This window comes from Lactuca serriola, chromosome 5 (genome assembly GCF_051521515.1).
Source record: "Lactuca serriola cultivar US96UC23 chromosome 5, Lser_US96UC23_V15, whole genome shotgun sequence".
Classification (NCBI taxonomy): Eukaryota; Viridiplantae; Streptophyta; class Magnoliopsida; order Asterales; family Asteraceae; genus Lactuca; species Lactuca serriola.
Window position 1 is genome coordinate 252,652,201 of NC_136412.1, and position 11,617 is coordinate 252,663,817.

The window sequence follows — 11,617 nt, forward strand, 5'->3', positions numbered from 1 at the left end:
AGAGAATGGTTTAGATCCATGTCTCAGTCTATACGATATCTAGAATGGAGGAATATATGATCCCTTATCTAAAGGACACGCGTATCTGATAAGATCAGAGTTGACAGCGGCTTTAGAAAGCTACGATTGCAAATCAGGATCTGAAGTCATACGCAGAATAGTTATTAGACTTATCCAAGTGGGAGAATGTTGGATTAGTGTCTAAGTCCATAACTATTTTGGTATGTACTTGACCCGATGGTGCATGGTCCTTTTGGGTTGCCTTCACCAAAGCAACTTGATAGGATGAATAATGGAGAAAAAGGATTAAATATGATTTATTAATATATTGTGAGAATAATATATTAAAGGAGAAATCATATTGTTTAATTAATATTAGTCAAGAATTAATAAGAATTAAGTTTGTGGCTAAAAGAGATTAATTAAACCTAAGAGACTGGAATTGTAATTATAAGATAATTGCAATTGGGCTATGGATTACCTTATAATATAAGGCTGGACGAATTCTATGGGGAAGCCCATTAGAAATCGTCCAAGGATTGTTAAGGAAGGAGTCCATGGGTTGCTTAGGGCTTAAGCATCCAAATTAGGGTTTCCTTCTTAGATAACCCTAATAGCCTCACTATTTAAAGGACCCTTAAGCCCCAAAAACGTGGTGAACAAGATCCTTAGGGTTTCCACACGTTTTGGGCAGCCTCCTCTCTTCTCTTCTTCATCCTCTTGCTCTTGGTGTTTGTGAACCATTAGAGGACTGACATTTGTGACTCGAAGCTTTCTAAAGTCAATACAAGAAGGATTTGAGATTGTTATTGCTACATAGCAATCAAGGTATGATCTAAACCCTTATTCATATGTTATATTGATATCATACGCTAGATCTAGGGTTTAAAGTCTTGGATAAATTGCATGTACAATAGAGAAACCTAAATCCAAGCATTAGGGTTTGTATGAGCACATAGGATGTTCTTATGGCTAAACCCTTCAGATCACTAGTGTAAATAAACGTAAGTCCGTTTATGCTTATGTTCATGTATTGACGATGACATCCCAAACGTTTTAAATGAATAAAATATGTTTCTTCGAAAATGTTTTGATAACGTATTCATCGTATTTTCTGGGAACAAATTCCGCAACATTTTTATGAAAAGAAGTACTCTGATTTTTATAAAGCATAAACAAAATCGATCTTTTCTGGCCGTGAAAATGGGGATGTCACACATAACCATACATGAGAGCTAGTGGATTTACCTCTAGGTTGCAAACCACTAGGCTATAAATGGATTTTCAAGAAGAAAATGAAAGCAGATGGAACCATTGACAAGTACAAGGAAAGACTAGTAATAAAAGGATATAGACAGAAAAGTGGCCTTGATTACTTTGATACGTACTCTCCTGTCACATGTATAACATCCATTAGATTGGTACTTGCAAGCACTTCTATACGAAATCTTGAAGTACATCAAATGGATGTTAAAACAACTTTTCTAAATGGGGATTTAGAAGAAGAAATCTACATGGAACAACCAGAAGGGTATGTTGCCCCAGGACAAGAATCAAAGGTTTACAAACTAGTGAAGTCATTATATGGGTTGAAACAAGCCCCAAAACAATGGCATCAAAAGTTTGACCATGTGATGTTAGAAAATGGATACAAAATTAATGAATGTGACAAGTGTGTTTATGTTAAAAACACAAGTGAGGGTTATGTTATCTTGTGCCTTTATGTTGATGATATGTTTATTGTTGGTAGCAACGATAAAATGGTTCAATCAACAAAGGACATGTTAAAGGCAAGATTCGACATGAAACATATGGGTTTGGCAGACGTCATCCTTGGTGTGAAGATCACAAGGACTGTAAATAGACTTACATTAAATCAAACCCATTACGTGGATAAAATTCTTGAGAAGTTCAAATCTGGTGATACTACTGTCGCTAGGACACCAATTGATACAAGTCATCATCTAAGTAAAAATAGAGGTGAAGGAGTTGCACAAGTCGAATATGCAAGAATTATTGGTAGTCTAATGTATCTTATGAGTTGTACCAGACTTGACTTAGCTTTTGCAATAAGCAGACTAAGTAGATATACCAGTAATCCGAGTGATGCACATTGGAAGAGTATTAAAAGAGTATTATAAGACTTAAGGTACACTCGCAATTATGGGTTGGCACTATGCAAGATATCTCGCGGTCATAGAAGGGTATAGTGATGCCAATTGGATATCTGGCATAAAAGATTCCAAGTCAACCAGTGGGTTTTTGTTCACACATGGAGGTGGAGCTATTTCATGGAAATCTTCAAAACATACAGTTATAGCTAGATCCACCATGGAATCGGAATTTATAGTACTTGATAAATGTGGAGAAGAAGCTGAATGGCTAAGACAATTTCTGGAAAATATACCAAGATGGCCTAAACCAGTTTCTGCAATCTCAATCCATTGCGATAGTCAATCAGCAATTGGACGGGCACAAAGTGCTATGTATAATGGTAAGTCCCGACACATCCGTCGAAGACACAACACCATTCGACAACTACTCTCAACTGGAGTTATCTCAATTGACTACATAAGGTCCAAGGATAACATTGTGGATCCGCTAACCAAAAGGTTAAATAGGGAGTTAGTTGCAAAGTCGTCAAAAGGAATGGGATTAAAACCCATGACTGAATAAGTTATTGCGAAGGAAAACCCAACCTAGTTGACTAGAGATCCCAAGATCTAGGTTCAATGGGACAAACTACTTGCATATAACATATGTGGATCACTGTGGGGGTCAACTCCAACGCATTCCTATAAATAATAGTGATGCAGGTTAAGCTTATAGTAGTTGGTGATATGTTGGAAATCATCAAGCTTTAGCTTTTAATGATTATGTTATAATCACCTATGTGAGAGAGAAGTGGGGTCGCTTCAAAGGGAATTGAATGGGAAAGTTCCTAAGAGCTCTTACAGAACCAGGCAAGTGTCCACGACCAAAACGGACACATCAATGAGAACCTAACTAGGCCAGGGAGAATCATGTGAGACATGTATTGATTATTTACACAAATGGCAGAACAGTTCAAGGACATCAAGTCTACTGGTCCGCTAGTAAAATAAATATGTATCTTAAGGGAAGGTTCAAAGGGTCAAACCTACCTATCATGTGCATAATTCAACTGTTGGATTTTACCTAAAATAGCTAGCAATTGCGGATGCTGAAGCGATTTTCATTCATGTGGGGGATTGTTGGAAAATTAATTTTATTAATTTCCAAAAATGGATTTTCTCCATTTTTTAGCACAAATTTAATACTCTAAATATAATCAAAACGAGTTGTTGATTATATATTTGTGTTCTCCTCCGTGATATCTACGTTTTTATATATCACACGTCCAAAACGGATTAAAAATGAATGAAAAATTACTTGTCAAAGTAAGGCAATTGCAGAGAAGATAAAGGAGTTAAGTGAGTTATCCCACATTGGTGGAAGAAGGAAAAGAAAATTGGTTTATAACTACAAAGACTAGCTACCTTTGTAAGACTAATTAGAACCAATGGTCTCTCTTGCGCGCACACGCACGCAGGGGGTGCAAATGCGAGCCAAATTGGCTTCGGGACATTGAACTTGTGTGCGAGCGCGCGTCCTGCGGACACAAATGCACCATCGGTCGACCAGAAAAGTTCAAGGACCTTTTTTGCATTTTTTCTGTTTGGTTAACTGTTACAAAAACAAATTAAGAGCTATTAATCATAGATTTCGGTTTTGATTCTTTGATTAATTTTCTTATTTAATTGTGACAATTACGATTTCGATTTAATGACATCGGTTACATTGGGTAATATATATACAATCCCTATGTGACTGGTTAAACACACCGAATGAAACGAAATCAATCTCTTCCTCTCTTACGCTTCTGCTTCATCTTTTCTCTTTTGCTGCAACCAAGGTATAATCCGAGTCAAGTGAGGGTTCGGGTAATCTAGAAGAATTGCTTATCACTGTTGTATCCTGGGAAACAAACACCCATATAGGGCGAATTTGTTTTAAGGAAACTGTGTTAAACACAGGCCTCAATCAAAAACTTTATGTTTTTGTTCTTTCGTACAATTTTGGGTTATTTTTTCCTAACAGGTTGAACTTTGAAGTATGATTTACTAATTAATACTCTAATATATATAAATTCTAAATAATATAAAAAACGCTATTTCACCGCTATACCGTCATGAGAACCACGATTTCAAATAGCAGTAGATGACCGCTATTATATTTTTTTTACCGCGATAACTGCTTAGAGTGGTATTATTAAGATATTTTTAATTTTACTCAAGAACTAATCTAATAGAATAAAAATATGTTTTTATAATGTTGTAATAAGTATTTTTTTTACATCATAAAAGTTAGTTATTTTTTATATTCATTTTTTTTTTTGGAGGGAAGATTTTTATTTATATCGATTTGAAGTTAGATATAATTAGATGTCATTTACATGTGGTATATATATATATATATATATATATATATATATATATATATATATATATATATATATATATATATATATATATATATATATATATATATATATGAAAAAGTAGAAGAATATTGCACGTAAGTTGGAATATATGTGACACAATTTAATGGGAGGCATAATGACGAGGGAGTTGAAGTTTGTATATATCAAATTGCAAGAATTTCATTAACGTGAGAGTTTCTAGTATTTAGTGGTTTACAATATGGTTTACAATACACGAGGTGCGAGAGGTAAAGAATGGTGTCACACATTACATAAAGGACGACAACCAGTGTACTGTGTAGTGTAGGGCAACAAAGTCTTGTTGAAACTAGAAGGGAATATCTATATTTAGTGGTGGCAAATCGGGCCATCGTATCGTGTTTTTGTCTGACACGACACGACATGACAATGTTTTATGTAACATGAACACGACACGGCACGATCTCGGGTTTTTTTGAACTAACACGATAACGAACCGATTAAAAAACGACAAAGATAACATGGAATAATAATTAATGTATTTAATTAATATTTACTCATACATAACACAAAAAACACGATAAACACGAAAAACACGACAAAAAATGTTAAATCGTGTCAAATTTTGAACACGAACACGACACAACACGACATCGTGTTTTTTTACACCTGACACGAACACGGATTCGAATTTCAATTTCGTCTCAATTTCATTTCGTGTCGTGTATTTTTGTCGTGTCATGTCATCAATTGTTACCCCTATCTGTATCGTTACAATTACTTTAGTTATATTGTATGGATCAAAATGTCGACCGACACAGAAGACCCGTGAGAGAAAATGGAATTAATGGAAATAAGGATATTATGATGTGCATATGGTAGGACAATGATGAACATGATACCAAATATTGTGGTTATCATAAATATTTGGGAAGAGCATCTCTCATTAAAAAAATTTGAAAAAATGAATATTGTGTTGATTTTAAAATACCTAAAGGAGACATCTAGAAATTATGGTAAGGAGGGATTGATTTAGATAGAAGTATAAAGATGGGTGAAGTTAGACATTGACAGAGCTAGGCAGTCTAGGCAATGACCCATGGCAACACTATTTATAGGGGCAAAATTCTTAGCAGTAAAATTAATTTAGACCCAAATCTAAACCATATCTTACGTATTAGGAACCAAGATGTATGTGAACGAGAGACAAGGTGGGAGCCTAAATATAAGGTGGTAAAACATAAAATCAAGAGAAATGTGCATTTTCAAGGAAGATGGGGAGACATCTAACCTTATAGGGTTTAGACGATAATAATCCACACATGATAGGTTGCAACCCGAAGTCAAAGAAGATGAAGATGCAATCGCAAGACGATAAACCCGACTCTTTCAGTTAGAGCTTATAAAGGTAAGATGCAATCACAAGACGATAAACCCGACTCTTGTTGCAATTTCATTGTAGATAATTGAATGACTTGGCGGTAAGATTTATCTATATTTCTTTATGATGTTATTAATAATTGTGTTTTAATTTAATTTGCATCTTGCAAACTTTATGTGCTTCACCTTTTTCTCATTTCAATGACTATTTTACATTTTTAATGATATAGGTCAGCTTTTTACAAGGTTTCAAGTAAAAAATAAATAAATTTAGGGTGTTGCTAAAAGACCTCCCACCTCATGGGCACACATATTATACCCATACACAAATGGGTATTCATTTAAGATCCCCTAAATTTATCAAAAGTTTATAATCATTACATCGTTTAGAGCATCATTGTTAATTCTTGATTGAAAACACAAGAAAATTAAAAGCATTGGTATGTATGTTCTGTTGTATAAAAAGCATGTGCAATGGAAGAAAGGTTTCTTTTAATATTTTGTTTACGTTTTTATACAACAACTATTTAATTATTGAGTACATTACTGAAATCGTGGTTTGGTAAAAAATTTATATTTGGTTCCTAACGTTTTTTTTTTGCATTCGGATCGTCCCTGTGGTTTGATTTTGTTGTATTTTTCGTCCCTATGGTTTGGTAAAAATTACACGGTTGGTCCCTAACTTTATGTACGTAAGGAACGAAAAATGCAACAAAATCAAACCACAAGGACAACTCAAGTGTAAAAAAAAAAAAAAGTTAGGGACCAAACGTATAACTTTGACCAAACCATACTAACGATTTCCATAATTTACTCTTAATTATTAGAGTAGTTAATGGTTAATTAGAGTATTCGTATTTGTTTGGTTTCTATTTTTCTTATCACTTTACTTTATTTGTTCCAAATGTTTGTCTCACAACTTAAAACAAAAATTTATTGAGTTAGATAGGTTGTATTCTTATTTAATGAGTACTATTTGTTAATTATTTATGACATTAAACATGATTTTGGGTGCTTAAAATAGAAAACGGAAGAAAACAGATCAAGAAGCTGTTCATTCTTTATCGAGATCATTGAATAAACATTGTGTTAGACAAGGTCGTGATTTTAATGATTTGTTTGATAATTGTGACGAATTTGTTTCTCTTATGAATTGTTATATATATATATATATATATATATATATATATATATATATATATATATATATATATATATATATATATATATATATATATATAGGGTAAAATGAATATACCTAACAACCTTATATAAGCTTAGATACCTAACCATATTATACTATGTCATTTTACATTATATCTTCATGGTTCTTAAACTTCAACCCTTAACTTGATTTACTTCCAAGATTTTCAGATATTCACCATTATATTCCTCTTACATCATTTTAATTGTTGCGGTAGCATATGAAGCCCACCAGGAGGTATACGATAGAAAGACGTTATTTGAAGGAAGATAATGGTGAAAGTCCAAAGATTTTGGAAGTAATCAAGTTAACTTGATTACTTCCAAAATCTTTGGACTTTCACCATTATCTTCCTTCAAATAACGTCTTTCTATCGTATACCTCCTGGTGGGCTTCATATGCTACCGCAACAATTAAAATGATGTAAGAGGAATATAATGGTGATTATTTGAAAATCTTGGAAGTAAATCAAGTTAAGGGTTGAAGTTTAATAAGCTTGAACGATTGCAATGAAGATATAATGTAAAACGACATAGTATAATGTGGTTAGGTACCTAAGCTTAATGTTGTAAGGTATATTCACTTTACCCATATATATATATATATATATATATATATATATATATATATATATATAAGAAGTAGTCGATTTTATCGTATGGAGGGTGTGAGGGAAGAGCATTACAACTTCATCATTGATTTTAGCACATAACATCGATTTTCAGAGGAAGAACTGACCACATGTGAATGCAACATAAAAGAAATTGAACATCTACATCTACAAACTGAATATCTTGAACTCGTTTTTCATAGAAAGAAGAAAAGAAAACAACTATGATTTCAGATGAACATCATTCGATTTTCAAAAGAAAAGAAAACAACCTCAATATCTTGAACTTGATTTCAGACAAAAGGGAAATCAAAACCCTTACCTGCAGAAGCTGGCGGAAGCGGAAGCAGGGTTGTCGAAGCTGTCGATGGTTGATGGGGAGCTAGCGGTGGCGGCGGCGACGACGACGTAGAATGGAAGGAGGCGGACATGAATTAAAACCAATATCATAGGTACAATGTTTTAGCTACAAAACCAACAATAGATTCTTTCAAAAACAAAAGAAAATAAGTAACATTCAGAATAGCTTTGATTCGATGACCCTATCTTCTCTCCGATGTCATCTTCTTCTAACACTTGCATCAACTTGGAAAATGACATTTGTATCCATCGACCAAAAACAACATCTGAAAAAATAAATATACTATCAATTTGTATGATTTTGGGATAACAGAAACAGACAAGAGAAAAATTACATCTCCTTGTTATAATTAGAAACTCAAGCTCAAACTTAGAAACAAGAAACACACAACATTGAATCAATCTCAAACTTAAATATTCCTTTGTTTGTGTGACATCCCCTAATTTCTCGGCCAGAAAAGACCGATTTAATTTATGCTTTTTAAAATAAAATCATAGAAATCCTTTTAAAAGATGTTGCAGAATTGGTCCCCAAAACAAACATGATAAAAGTTTAGCAAAACCTTTCTTTAAGAAATGTATAGTTTTATTTCATATCAAAACCTCGGGATGTCATGTTCCGATACAGATAAAAAGCATAAACAAGACATTATAAGCCTTTCAACAGTTATTTACAACTACTGACCTATAATCCAAAAATCTCTCATCGTCCTCCGACTATGCTCGGAGTCCACTACCTGTAACATAAAAAGCTGAGTGGGTCAGGCTTGGGAGCCTGGTGAGCATATAGGGTTTTCAACCCACAATAATAATAAACTTATTAAGTTCACCAATCAACAATAACCCTGATTACCCGTTCCCGTTATCCTCACTTTACGTCCCTAAACACTTATCACAAGGGACTTAGCCTAAAGAATATCATTGGGATGGACACTACTGCTAAGGGGTTTCCTCAGCCATACATGTCCTAAAGGAAACCATGAGGGGGATGGAGTACAGCGAATGAACACTCGTAGTTCATTACACCTACAGTTTGCGGGCCTGCCAGTGTTCCACTAGACTATCTAGAAAGTCCGTGGTCGTCATCCAAACTCCGCTAGATGACTGGATCTCAAATCACATCGAGGCCTCTCGTCACTTTTATTTTATCACACATCACTATCTACCCATGTTTTACCCAACATATTTGTAGATAAAAATACATATACAATTTAAAACTTGTATAAAACATCAATTCAACAGTCACCTCAGTCAAACAATTAATATAATTACACGTAGCACGTATTTCATATAAAATACTTCATATGTAGGTGTAAGATGAAGGTGACTATACACTCACTTGCTTTGATGATAATCAGGCAGTAATTCGTTTCCTAAAACGATCGTTTCTAATAAAACCGGGAGTTTTATTGAGAAACCGGGCTCTGCAAAGGTCGGGCTTTGAAACCGAAAAGATAAATTTTCCGGGCTTCTCGGGCACTTCGTGGCGTATTCCGGGGCTTATAATTGATACCGGGGCTTTGGGGGATGTTAAGATGAAAGAAATATGGTTTTAGGGGCTAAAAGTGACAAAACTCCAAAAGCAACCGAGAAGGCTTGCATACCCCTTGTATTTATAGGGGTCCGAAGTCGGCTTGGTGGTGGGGTCCGCAGGCGAGGGTCCGTAGGTGGCTGCACGTGCGAAGGCCTCGGTGGCAGTTGCTGATTGGACCGAGGTCTACCGATCCATCTGCGAGGCTCGGAGGCTAGGCGGTGCTAGGCTCGGTCTAGCTACGAGCTTCGGATTAGGCCTCCCTTCGGTCGAATCAGAATCCGACATGCAGCTATTGTTCATGCGAGGGAAGGCGACACGCGTCGGACTCCTAGTGGACCCCTTCGGATGACTCAGCAACATTTTTGGACACGTGGCGCGTTTTGAGCGAGGGTGACATGGCCGAAGTCCACGTATGCGAGATTTCTCGGTTTTTGTGCAAAAACTTCTAAAATCCATAAATTTCGCATACGAGATCTGTTTTTTACGTTCTTTATATGCACATGTAGGTAAAATTACGCTCTACAACTTTCGTTTAGACTTCGTTGGCTAATTCTAACTTTAATTTTTATATTAATATTTTTAACAGACCGGGATAGGATATTCGTTAAAATTTCATAACTTCTTCATCCGATGTCCGTTTTCGTCAGACTTTTTACCATTATGCTACTAATGACGAGACCTTCAATTCTCGTTTAGGTCGTGTCGGCTAAAAATCACTCGATCTAAAATTCGAGTTTTTAGCTGTCTACTGCTAAGCTGAAATTTCGAAAAATCATAATTTCCTCATACGAAGTCAGATTTGGGCGTTCTTTTTATCGAACTTCTCGGTTTAACAAATACTACGACTTTCGTTTAGATCACTAAGGCTAAAAAGTATTTTATCAAAAACTCACTTTTTACGACATTCGGCACCGTGCCGGTTTTGTCGCGAAACTTCGACAAGTCATAACTTCTTCGTTATAACTCGGATTTTGGTATTCTTTATATCCCCGAAATCCTTGTTTCGACAACTACAACTTTATGTAAAGATATCGGCTTTATCTCACACTTTAATTTTGACGCTTATTTTTATTCTTAATTAATTAAACCCTAATAATTAAGCATAAAACACATAATTCACATAATATTCCCATAATATTCACATAATTCCTTTTCATTTCTTCAAAATGAGTTACAAAGGTTAACCTAGACTATAATTTCAATATTAATGCCTAGCCTAAAAACACGGGCATTACAATTCTCTCCCCCTTAGGATGATTCCGTCCCCGGAATCACACATTAGTAAACAAATGCGGGTAGCGACTCATCATGTCACTCTTCGTTTCCCAGGTGAGATTTGGTACATTCGTATGTTTCCAGCGCACAAGCACTAAATCAACCATCTTGCGTCGCAACTTCTTAGTCTTACGGTCAACGATTGCCTCAGGTTCTTCAATCAACCTCTTGTTTTCATCCAACCTTAACTCAGAAATCGGAATTATGTCGGGCACATCTCCTGTGAACTTTCTCAAATAACACACATGAAAGGTGTTATGAATACCCTCCAGTTCTTCTGATAATTCTAGCTTGTAAGCTTGATTCCCAATCTTCTGAAGAACTTTGAACGGTCCAATAAACCTTGGACTCAACTTTCCTCGTTTCCCAAATCTTATAAGTCCCTTCCATGGTGAGACTTTAATCAAAACCGAATCTCCAACTTCAAAGGTTATCGGCTGTCTTTTCTTGTCAGCATAACTCTTTTGCCAATATTGAGCAGCTAACATCCTTTCCCTTATAACATTCAACTTTTCAGCAGTCTTATGGACTATTTCAGGTCCCATAAACTGCTTTTCCCCAGCTTCTAGCCAACATGACGGCGTTCGACACTTTTCTCCATACAAAGCGTGATAAGGTGCCATCTTAATGCTTGAGTGGAAACTATTATTATAGGAAAATTTTACTAGAGGTAAGTGTTCATCCCAGTTACCTTGGAATTCTAGGGTACACGCTTTCAGCATATCCTCTAATGTTTGAATCGTTTGTTCGCTCTGACCATCGGTTTGCGGATGG